Source organism: Pinus tabuliformis, chromosome 5_2 (genome assembly GCF_031772625.1).
Source record: "Pinus tabuliformis cultivar Carrire ecotype Pingquan chromosome 5_2, CPIR1, whole genome shotgun sequence".
NCBI lineage: Eukaryota > Viridiplantae > Streptophyta > Pinopsida > Pinales > Pinaceae > Pinus > Pinus tabuliformis.
Genome location: NC_142306.1, coordinates 618521519 through 618534354, shown reverse-complemented (window position 1 = coordinate 618534354; position 12836 = coordinate 618521519).

Genomic DNA, 12836 nt, shown 5'->3' with positions numbered 1-12836 from the left:
GTGGCATTATAAAATTGGAGATAAGGATTTGTTTAAATTTGTGCTTCACAAGAATCTTGGTAGTTTTTTTTAGTATCTATAGGCCTATATTATACTTCATTGTCCTATTGATAAGAAAAAAGGGAATAGATAACATGTGTGAGGAGGTTGCTATTTCCTTTCTTAAAAGTTAAACATGGAGATTTAACTTGGCCATTTCCATGGTGTCTGCCAATAATGTTTGTCAATTTAAGTATCATTATCATCATCGAGTGGGATGTGAGGGAGTACTTATAGAAGTTGAGACTTGGTCTATTTCTTCCATTGTGTTGTTTTAGGTTTTGAATAGCTATTGATTGTGATATCGATATTAAAAACTTCTTTGCATAACGCATCAAATTTCTAGTCCATCACATTCTGCTTTTACATTATGGATTGATGTTGACTACCTTTGTCCTCCACCACTTGAGCAACAAAGGTCTTGTTCAACCAATATAACTCAATAAGTTTAAAACTCTTGGTGTCTTTGGTTCTTAAATAACTAGTGTCCAAGGCCCATTCATTAAACTTTACCTTTAGATATTCCTTGGAGAGTTACTATGTTTTTCACTTGACAACCTACTCAATGCTAGCCACCTCATATTTTCTTTCCATATAGAATCTATAGTGGAAGTTGACAAACATTCTCATGGCATTTGTCTAGTGATGTGTTGTGGCGCTTGTAGGGAAGGGTATAATTTGATAGAGGATGAAGTGCCTATGTTGAGCCCACATTTGTTGCATAAAGAGAATGAACCTACATCTTTAGTGATGGTGTAGGTTTTAAAGAGAATGAACCCTGGATTTCCCATAATGGCACATGATCTCATCATCCTACTCAAATCATTTCTTAAACTATCACTTGGATGAGCTAGCTTTGCATTGAAATCTCTTGTTCCCCTTCCTTAACATCGTTTCATTATGCTAACATGCACAAGCTTATAGACTTAGCTCCTATAGGCATGTCAAGGATGTCCTAGTCTTGATGTCCTCCATTGTAACTACCTTGTGTTCATTTTACATTTGTGTCTCAACTAACTGAAAACTAACATACTACAATTTCCTTTTAAAATAGACCAAAAACTTCCAAGCGATTTTGAAACAAATTTATTCATTTTTTCTTAGAGGCATGATAGTTATTGCATACAAGTTTCCAAATTGCAGTGATTAAGGAATGATGAGGCCTATGTGTTTTGAATTGGTTGTTTGATTAAGGAATGGTTAAACCTATGTGTTTTGACTCATATGCTCAGGTATTTTTGCCTTTGTTGTCTTTGTTTGGCATGATTAATTTTTTGTCTCTTTTGACTCAGATGCTATGGTTTTTTCTCTGCAATTTCACACATAGAAGCCAAATTGCATGTTGGGCTTGATTAATTTGTTCTCTATTGACTCAAATGCTATGGTTTCTTGTCTACAATTACACACACAGAAGTTAAATTGCACACACAATTTTTTCATATGGTAAATTAATTGAAGATTTGGAAGATTGAAAATAACATAAAGAAATAAAGGAAAAAAATTGAAGTTTATATTGTAAATTAATGGAAGATTATTTTTTTTTGTAAGCTTGGTAGGACTCTCCAATTTTCATGTCCACTACACACCCCGCTACGGGGGAAGGGTAGCCCAAGATTTGAACCCAAGACTTCTGGTTCAGTGAGACTTCATTTCCACGGCCACTGCCACTTGAGCTACCCCATGCGGACAAATTAATGGAAGATTTTAAAAAACATAAAGAAAATACTATTCAAACCTGAATACTATTTGCACAATATCTGGAGTGAATCCAACTGCAAATGAGTAGAATGAAAGTTTATAAAGCAATTGTGTTGTGGTTTTATAGATTTCAGTTGTTGAATTTTATTGGAAGGGAGGATTGACATGGATTGTTTTTTTCCAAATTCAAATGTGTGTTGTGGATTGATTTGGATGTCATCCAATGGTTGATAAACTCTTATGGTTGATCCTTATGCTTTCCTTTGTGTTTTCTTATGTTTAATTCCTGAATCTTGTGCATTGGTGTCATTTATTGCTTTGAGCAGGTTGCATTGATGAACATATATGAAGTTATGGTTGACACTTACATTCTCTATTCTTGTGCGAGAAGCAATGAACTTTGTTCATAGCTGCGCTAGTTTATATTTATTGGGATTGCTCTGATGTGATATGTGTATTGTTGGATAGCATGGGATGGAAGTTTTGCTTGTTAATTTTGTCTTGTTTTTTGAATCAGATCTGGGGGTACTTGGGACAGGATATCTTGTCAAATTGTGATAGTAAAGGCTATTGTTGGACTCTTGTAAGCCCAATCAATATATGAATCCATTTTGGACATATTTGAATAACTTATATAACTTTATATTATCTATTTATGTTTTGATTATGAATGTTTTTTTTGTCATATTTTAATGGTTATATGAGACTAGTACTATAACAACTAATGGGCCCTCCACAACCGTAAAAGTCTCTCCCTTATATACTCTGAAATCCATAAATTATATATATATAATTAATTAATTAATTAAATAAATAGTAAATAATTTATATAAAATAAATCTTTCAACTTACGAAAATAAATATTTAGTTAAATTATTATATTAAAATATAATGTTAACTTCTTTAAATACAGCTGACCTCTCCTTTATGTGAAAATTTGAAACAAGATTCACGTAAAAGTATAACCACCGTAGTAACTCCTTGACTATCCAATATATAAGACCTTCTATAAACTTTGACTAGGACTATGAATAGACAAGTTGAATATTATAAAGGAATTATTTTCAATTCCAACTTGGATGATATTAAATATGAAAGTTCAAAGAAAAAGATTTAGATAATGGTGTGTAATTATACAATGTAGTTTTAATTATTAAATTTAAGTATTTTTTTTATTAATAATAAATTTGTTGTATTAACGTTTATTTATTATTGAGAAAACGATATGAATAGATAATTATATTTTTAAAATTAAACGAAAAATATAAAATTGCATAGCAGGAATATAGGTAATAGTGGTAACTATGAGTTATACATTAGGTTTATGGTTTATTGGATTATTTGTTTATGTTTTTTAAAGAAGGAATTAAAAGTGGGGTTACATGTGGGAATAAAAATTGTGGATTTTTAGATATCATTGTGTTTATTGTCATGTAAATAATTTTTAAATATAATTTTGAATATAAATTGATTTAAAAATAGTTTACGAAAGGTATAGTGTATTTTATATTATGTATTTTGCTTCTCCATTTTCTCATGAGTATGGTTATATTCTGGTTTTTGGTAAGACTATTTCCACTTACATCATTTTTCTCTAGACAATGAGAATTTTGTTCAAAACTAGATCATCAATAGGCCCTCAAAAAGACTTTTAAGGCAAACCAAAATTTGCAAAACATCCTGATTGCTTACATGTCCATTTCAGGGTATGGAACCCATTTTCCTTTTCTAGCTTTGTAGGTACTAATGAGGCTTGTATTGCTTCTATCTTCCTAAGCTTACTCCCAATTCCTTTGTGTGTATGGCAACTTCTCCACCATCCTTGGATCCAACCTTTGCGTCATCTTTCCTTGTTGATTTCTACATAGTTTCTCATCGAGCATTTTTAAAAGCCACCCTCTCATCTGAATATTAAACTATATTGTCCATTTGTTGCTCATTTTGGTTCCACCCCACATCACAACAATAATATAAACTACTCCACTCATTGACAGATACAACAATCTTTACTCGATCCATATCAACATTCAGATGTTCTTGTCTTCCACTGGTTTGTTGGAATTCCCTTTAATAAACATCTTCACTCGAAATTGTAAGCATACCTCCACTTCTAATCCTCTAAATAAAATTGGGAGCAATAATTCCTAGCTTTCTTTGTTCAATCCTCAACATTATACTTAACCAATAGATGCCTTTAATTTCATACTGGCCAATTGTTGTTGATTCCCAATCAATGGCCCAAGCTGACTTAATTCATCACGACTCACTTGAGCATCAATATAGGCTTGAAAATTTTCATTTATCCATGAGGACACACATATCATGTCACCCTCAAAGCCAAAAGTGAGATAACCTATACATTATAAACTCAGAGTCAGAATAACAATTACCATAGGAGTCCCTCTTTGAGAGAAGTTGAAGGGACTTGTTCCTTCCCTTTCTAGATTATGACAATACAAAGACCAACATGATGGCATTTTCTCATGTTGATCTCCCGACGTATCACCCAAACAACAAGTTCTGTGACATCCCTTGGTTAACATACCCTCACTGTAAATAATTGTAATTATTTTAAAAGGCTAAGAGAAAGGGACACATATTCTAGTTTGCTTGGGTAGGGGGGTTGCTTGAAGAATGGGTTGTGTTAAATATCATTCTTGGTTGGATAAGTGGTTTTAAATGGGTTGACTGAGCCATAGATTAACCAAAAGAAGGAAGTATAGGCCCATGTGTCCTTTAGCTCCAATTATAAGCAATAGAAAGGACAAAATTTTAAAGGCAACATGGGTTACACTAACTAAGGAGTTGACTTGCATAGGGCTGGGAAAAAGACAGACAATTAGTCTGTTTGGGGGGCATTCTCACACTCTCATGTGCATGCGCAACAGAGAAAAAGAAGGCTCTCATTCTCTCACACAGAGGTAGTGCACTTAAAACACACTGTAAAGAGCATTGCACGAATAATTCCTCCAAGGACGAAGGTGAAAACACAAAGACAACAACAACCAAAATTTGCAGAAATAAAGCTCAGGAGAAAGTAACCAACTGAAGAACCCTCGGAGAAGATTGTTGGGTGAAAACATTATAAAGAGAAATGGTTTTCCTGTAAGGCTAAAGAACCCACTAGAAGCTTGTGGATTGATGAATTTACTAGAGTGGGAAGAGACACTCAGGTGCTTGTGAGGGTTAATGAACCATCAAAGTTTCCTTTGGGCTTAAGCTTTGGTGCTTGACACATTGATGAAACACCTTGAGGGGTGATCTCTTTACCCATCAATAGCTTATCCATTGTTGAACCTTCCTTGATGTGGACTCTCTTCTACTAAAGTGAGTTGAGACTCTCTGTATTGTGATATCCTAACATGGATGTTGGTTTTGTCTGATGAATCTAGAAATATTGAGTGGAAGCTTGTGTAGCTGGTGGATGAAGGCAAAGTGACCTTGTGACATCATGTTTTAGTTGTCAATATTGGTTAACATTTCCTCTCAAACACACTCCACCTCAAGCACTGGAATCTGGCTTGGGGGTGATAGCTATAAGTAATTGTGGTTGTAGCTTGTCCATGGTTTTGTGGAGAGTTAGAGTCTCACACTCAGTTGTGATATCTCTTATAAGATAAGTATACTCTTATGTTTTGTGCGTGTGAGAATTATGTTTGTTTTGTTGTGTGGAACCTTTGCCATGTTATGTTGAAGAGTGTTGTTTTCTTGCATGAGCAAGGAATGTGAATACCTATGTAGAATTGTTCCTAAATGTTTTCCTTAAGAGACGGTTTGTTTTTTTAATTATTTTCATACTACAGATTGGTCTATGTCACCTGTGTATGGAGAGGTAGGAAACCTTTGTTAATTAGATGAATGACTACATGGAAATGGTGAGGCTGGTGGGCCTTGGTTTACAAGTTGTAAGCTCAGGAGGATTAACAAATACACACACACACACACTCTTACACACTTGCAAGCTGCAACCCGAGTTGGATTAGGTCTTGCAAAAGCTCAAGAGGGATATAGTTGGTTTATATACATATGTGTCTGTGTGCAAGATGTTGGCCAAGGGGCCTTATAAAACTACACTTATATTAGGCCAAGTTGGTAAGAGAACCACCACAACAAAAAAACTAGGCTTATTTCCATAGGAAAACCACGAGGTTCAAGGCTTATACATATTTATGCACATAGGCATCAAGTGGGGTTGAGTCTCAATAACATAAGGGTTAGGGAACTAATCCACCATAGGCCATGTGCAATGGAATTTTCGTGACTAAAGGCAGAAAGGCCCAAATTTCCCATATTGAAAAGGGCGCAAGGCTAGAATATTAGGACCTAGAGGAGCCAAGAACGTTGAGCTTGATAAGTCAAGTGACCAAGAGCAGGGACCAGGCGCATAAATTAGGGGGATCTGGGCCATCGACAATAAAGCATCTATGGTTGTTAGATGGCCTCAGAGGTTCTTCTTTAGAGGTTTTTCCTCGGAGTTTCTAAAAGAAGCGTAATGAGGAGCTCCTAAGACCAAGTCCTCGGACTGAGCTAGCATAGTGGGCCTCTACGTGAGTGCATGTGCTAATAAAGTGGAAAATCCCAAAATTGAATTTAATGGGAAAGCCATGAATTGCAAGGGTTGAGGGTTACATGGGACCCAGTCCACGTGGAAAAGCTGATGAAGGAGGGTGTCACCCCAATGCTTAGGATCAATGACGTCTCCTCGGACCTCAAACTCTAGAAAATTTAGATGAAGGGCAAAGTAGAACCCACCGAGACCAATTTCCTAGGGTGACTTAGCGGGTGTAGCCCATTTGGTGTGGGCAAGCACCACATGGCATAAATGCTTTGTGCTTAAATCAAGGAGGTGGTTGAAGTTGGAATTGCTACATAGTCAAGAGGAAATGTCCCTAAAAGTTTCAGTTGGGAACAATTTGGGAACTCGTCGAGGTTCTATGTAGCAAGGCAATGTGGTTATAAAGGGGTGCACACTTGTATACATCCAACATAAATTGTGGTCTCCAACACAATTTAATTGGCCAAAACTTCAATCAACCATATTTGTTGATCCAGGAACCAGATTGAAACAAAATTTAAATTGTTGGAAAGGTCTCGACAAGAGTAACACAACGATGTCATCCATTCTCATTTGAGAAAATCAAAGAAATTTGAAATATTTAGATCTCATTTCCATAACGTGATAATGTGAGTCAAGCCATCATAGTAATTACCTCCTTCTACCCTTAGTCAGGGCTGGGTGTTAGGGTCCTATGTCTAGGAATCTTGGTCATGTTAGTCTTTATATTTATCTAAGGTTAATTTGTAAATATTAGTCATGATGACCTGACTATTATGGTTCAAAGAGTTTTAGATTTAGATTAAGTGTCATGTAAAGTTGTTTATTTTTCTAAAAGTCCAAATGTCTAAAGTCATGAGGTCTCCTTATTAAAGGGTAATCATAAGTAATTTTTGGTCACCATGGAAAGAGTACAAAGATCATATCATAAAGTCCTTGGTTATTATAGTTTTTACACCATCCTTGGTCATCATAAGTGGGTCACCTAAGTTTAGAGATTTAGTCTACATCAAAGCAATCATGAGATATATTAGGCACAAATTTGGAGGTTGTGGTGAGTTAGTTTGAATGTCATTTCAATGACAGTTTATGATCTCAGCAGGAAAATAACAATCAAAAGGACAGTCCTTTCCTTTTCCCCAAGCGCTGTGTTTTTAGGATGGTGTTGTGCATTCATGATTTTCATTCCCACTCACGATTATCACCATCATTTCTGCTCCAGGCCATTTTGCAAGTTTATTTGAACTTTCCTCTTCATTCCACATTGCTTAGCTCTTATCCATTTCTATTAGAAGTTGTGGTTTGATCGTTGTGGTTCGCTATGAAAGGGAAGCAAGGGCAATACGAATCCACATAGCACTACAATTCTCACATACCGGTGGTCGACTTTTCTTCACAGGTACAAATACGAGTCTAACTTTATTCCTCAATCCTGAATGGATCTTCAAATCGCATGTAGGAGCTAGAAAAAACCATGAAAATCTTGCAAGAGAGATAAATTCATTGTCGTTGCCTTTTTTAAAGCGCTGCGTTTATGACTTTTGCGCTGTGTTTTTATCCTAGTCATTGCGATTCCACACAGTGGTTTATATTTCACATTTCCGTTGCCAAATCCGTTTTTTCTCTATGTACCCTCCACATGCAATGTATGCCATGCTCTCAAAACTAAATTGAAGTTCCTTGCCCTTAGTGTTTATGCTTAAAGGTCTTAAAAACCCAAAAACCTTGAGCATTGTGTTTCTGCTTTTTTGCGCTGCGACTATCCCATTAAGTTTCTCTGTCAACTGGTTGTGAATTTGCAAGTTTTAGGGTTTTCCTGAGAAGGTTTATAGTGTCTAGTCTTCTGTGTTATGCTTGTTGTCTCTTAAGTCATCATCAGAGGCTTAAGATATCATAACTCTTCCACTATTACACACAACAAATTTGCTTATAATCCTAAAACTATTTATTGCTGCAAGAGCAAAATCATGTCAACTCTAGAAGACAAGAAGCACAAGGGAGGTGTCATTGTTCGATTTGAGCCACAAGATGTCACTATTATCAATGCAGACCCAACCATCAGAGTGGCTTTTGAGCAAGTGGGGTGTATGAGGTTTTGTGAAAATATTTAGGGGTATCATTTACAATTGACTAAGGAGTTTTCCAAGGGTTTTGATGGTTTGCAAGCAAAGGTGGGGACACTTAATTTTCCAATCACAACCCAATCAATAGCTGGGGCCACTAAGATCCCTTTGAATGGTGAGGAATGGTTTAAGGGTATGGAGTTTGACCCAGTTGGTTTCAAAGATTTTCTTAAACCAAACACAGGAAAGGGTATGGGGTATCTTGTTCCACGAAGCTATTTACAAGACCACGATAATAAACTTCTGGAGGTGATTCAAAGGTACTTCACATGTGAAGGGAGGTTTAGTAAGGTTTATCACTATCATATTAGGCTCCTAATGCATTTTACAAGTAAAAAGCCTTTGAATCTTCCTTATTACTTATTTAGGAGTCTTTGTAAGATGGTTGATAGAGTTCAAGCCAAAGTGTAGGTTTTAACCATGTATAAAAATTACCTGGAAACAAATACTTAAAAAACAAAAGATAAACAATGACGAGAATATAAAACAAATACACAGAGATTTCCCCTGGATCCCAAAACCGAGACTACTAGATTGATTTTTCATTATATTCTTTTCACGTTACAATACATATATATACATATCGAAGCATTCATAAACCCCAATCCATCAACCCTGGATTATAACATAATCGTAGTTCCCTTGAATGAATCTACAAAATACCATGGGTAGAAAATCATCATGCCCAAAACCATGGCGAAAACCATGCACAAAACCATAGGTAGGTCTGCCCATCTAATCTAGGGTGCAAAAAAAAAAATCTTGGGGCATTTCCCACACACCGTGAAGGATGGGCTATTGCCCCCTTGCAAAAACCCCAACAGGGTGGGGTTGTCGCCCCCCCTGCTATGCCCAACACAACAAGGGGGGGCTCTCGCTGCCCCTCTAACCCCCCTACTTCGTGCATGGGGTTAGTCATGGAAAGAATATAATACACACTCAACACAAAGGGAGTCATATTGAACCTACTCTATTTCATTTCTCATTATTGCTAGTGATAAAGGAGCTTGAAAAGAAGGGGCAGGCATGGCAAGACTTTTTGGTTTCTTTAGGGTGGGTAGCACAATCTTCTAACAGCCAGAGGACCAAGAAAGATGCCCCATTAGTTGTAGTCAAAGAAGCCTCACTTATAGCAGCTAGCTCGGTAAAAATCCTTCAACTAAGAACAAATAAGTTGATAAAAGGAGTGCTAAGAAGCTTCACTTCTCACCTTAGGTAAAAAAAGTGGACATCACAAAGACATATTAAAGACACCCATTTGCTCCATTTTGTCAAAGGAGAGCTACAACCATAGAGAGCATGGAGGGCTACTTCAACTTGCTGCAAATCTTGCTAATGCGTTGCGAAACTGGACAATCAACACCATTTCTCTTCATATTTCGAATCTTGGGTTTTTAGAAGTAGTTTGAATCATATGGATAGGTGGAAAATTATCTTAGGAGATGCAGTTAATGTTTATTTATAAATATTCCAAGTTGGTGATGTTTTAGGCATAGATTGGTTGCAAGCAAAACCACTCCTATTTTTAAGCATATGCACCAAAAATTCGATGTATCTAGTTAGAAGTTTGTTTTGTTCAATAAATTTGACCACCTAGAGTGGGAGATCGAACCTCATGTTATATATAGAGATGAAAAACATAGTAAATGGTTCTGTTAGTAAGATTAGAGAGAAACAAACTTTTGTGCACTATATTTTCTGAAAAGTTTGCCAGTGAATGAATGAAAGGCAGAAGGTGATTTGCAAGGATTCTTGTGTCAAATCTTACTAATGTATGCTTCTTTATTCTTGTAATTTAAGATCATGTGTTTACATCTCTTGAATGTGTGTCTTCTTGCTTGGAAAAAATCATATGTTTAATTCAGAATTGAACTTAATGGTGCTCTCATTTAGTTTTGCCAAGTGAGTAATGTTTTTCCTGTTTAAACAACATTTAGAATTCGTCTATAGTTGATGCTCTTTGTGTTGTCCTCCACCTTGCTTACACTCACCCTCCTGCAACAATTTGACTCGATTTCATCACCAAGACTTCCTACCTTACCCTTGTGGAGATGACCCTTCCTCTCTTCATCATCTCACTGGATAAAAATAAATTAGATATGACTCCATGCCCAATGGATCTGTCTCTTTTCTCATCAACAGACCTTTGAAAAACAAACTTTCTTTAACATTATACCTAACCTAATATCAGATCAATTGAGCAACCTAAGTGAGAGAGCCCTCTCCAAGACTAGAAGGGCGAAGTGGTTTGTGGTTACCTTTGGAATTTCTCTCCTCAACCTGGGGAAATTTACTAAGTGATAACACTAGGGATAGTAGGGGGTATGCTACAAGTTCTTTGTATCTACAACTCAAACTTAAGAGGGGATGATACAAATGAGAATTGAGCGTAGTATGACTTCGACAACAACTTGATCCAAAAGGATATCCTCAAGGATTCACATATCACACTCTCTTGTACTCAGTTTGTAGATTGGTTACACGATATAAGGAGAGCCCAAAAACTACAATTACTAGCAGCACCCTAGGTGAAATCTATCCAAGGAGGGATTCTGAATTTTCCTATACTAAATTCGCTGAACAAAATTAAGAAAAGAGAACCTAGAATACCTTTTGTCTTGACAAAAATCCAGGTGTGCTAATGATCCACCACCTGTTCCAAACACGAACCTATATAATCCCTGGAGCACGTCTTGGATCCTTCCATGCTAAGCTGGATACAGTTGCCTCATTCCTTCTTCAATATGGACCAATTATACCTATAAGTGCATCCACCTACTTTCATAAACCACGAATTGCTGAGATATGCAAGTCTCAAGCCTTCATTGTAATTCAACACTTCTCCCCTTTTAGATTATGTTGGTCCCTGTGTACCCTGCTTATTATGCCCTATGTGAAGTAATCAATACTTCCCCAATGCTTCCTCATGTTGTCTAGTCAATCATCCTTTAATACAAAATCAAGTATAAATCCCAATTTTTCCCTAAATTGCCCACTCACCATAATAATAACCAATTTCTTAGCTTTTCATTACTTGGAAGGATCACAATTTTCTCTCCTTAAGGCACCACAAGACTCAGGAAGTTTCGAGAATGTTAAATGCCTCCTTGCCACCTGTTGACTTGTATGCTTATCCATTTTTCCCTTGTAGTTGTCATGGCCACTCCCTAGGCTTGATAAGGGCCTCTTTGTTTCAATGACACTTTTCATTGAAGCTAAGGTAGGGGGGATACCCTCTTACTCCTTGCCACTGCAAATCCCTTTTATTCATGGTGGTGTCCAAATTTTCCATTTGGTTCGCTACCATGTTTTGGTCCCTTAAAACATGAAAACATTTTTTGACCAAAATCTGGTTGTAGAGTCTTTCTATTCTTTAAAGGAGATTTCTCAACCTTAAGTATAGAGGAAGAGAGCCAACAAATAAATGATAGATTAGAGTTGCAGAATCCACAATGATCAACACTTCCCGAGTTCCGAATATGCTCAATTGAATCAAACCTTAATACATTCCATATGCTTATGCCATATTATTTGTAGTTGTGCCCAAGCCCCAGGCAAATATATATTAAATTTTGCTCACAAAGTGATAAATCAACCCCCCTCCCCGCTCCTGCGACCCCTTATCATGATGTAAATAAGTTAATAATAAATTTTTGCATTAATATTTATTTTTCTTTTAATAATTATGAATAGGTATTTTTATTTTGAAAATAAAATGGGAAATACAAGATTGAGTTATAAAAATATATACCATCCTATATCCATCTTAACTCCAAATATACCAAGCAACGAGAGGGATCAAATCTCTTTTCAATTTAAAAGAGGTTTGCACCTCAAGAGATTTGATCTCTCTTGGCATTTGGTAGATCTATAGTTAAGATGGATCTAGGTTAGTTTAATTATTATTTTTTAATAAAGCTATTATGATATGTATGCATAAATTGTTCTCCATTTTTTTATTTAAAAGAATTTTATAAAATTTTCTTTAAAATAATATTTATATATTCAAAAATGTTTTAAGCCTTTTTTATTGATTTAAAATGTGGACTAAGCTTGGAGTTTTATGAAAAACCACCAATCGAATTCGAACCTAGTACCAAGTAAACAAGGTATAAATTTTACAAAACTCATTTTGGGCAGGGATAGAGCAGAGATAAATAACACTGAAAGGCCTAACAAGATCCTTCTCTTTGGACAAAAATAAAAAATCATTGGAATTTTATGCCTTTAAATGGGATACATTAGAGAAGAATACTATGAAAAAAAACCACGAATTAAGAATACTATGGGTTGTGAAAACCTAGAGTTTGAAAACCGGTAATGTTTACAAGACATGACAACATCTCTTCCATACTACGTTGGAGAGGACCTCTCGACGTAATAATAATTGTACTCATAAAATGTAAATTACGTAGTTTGTG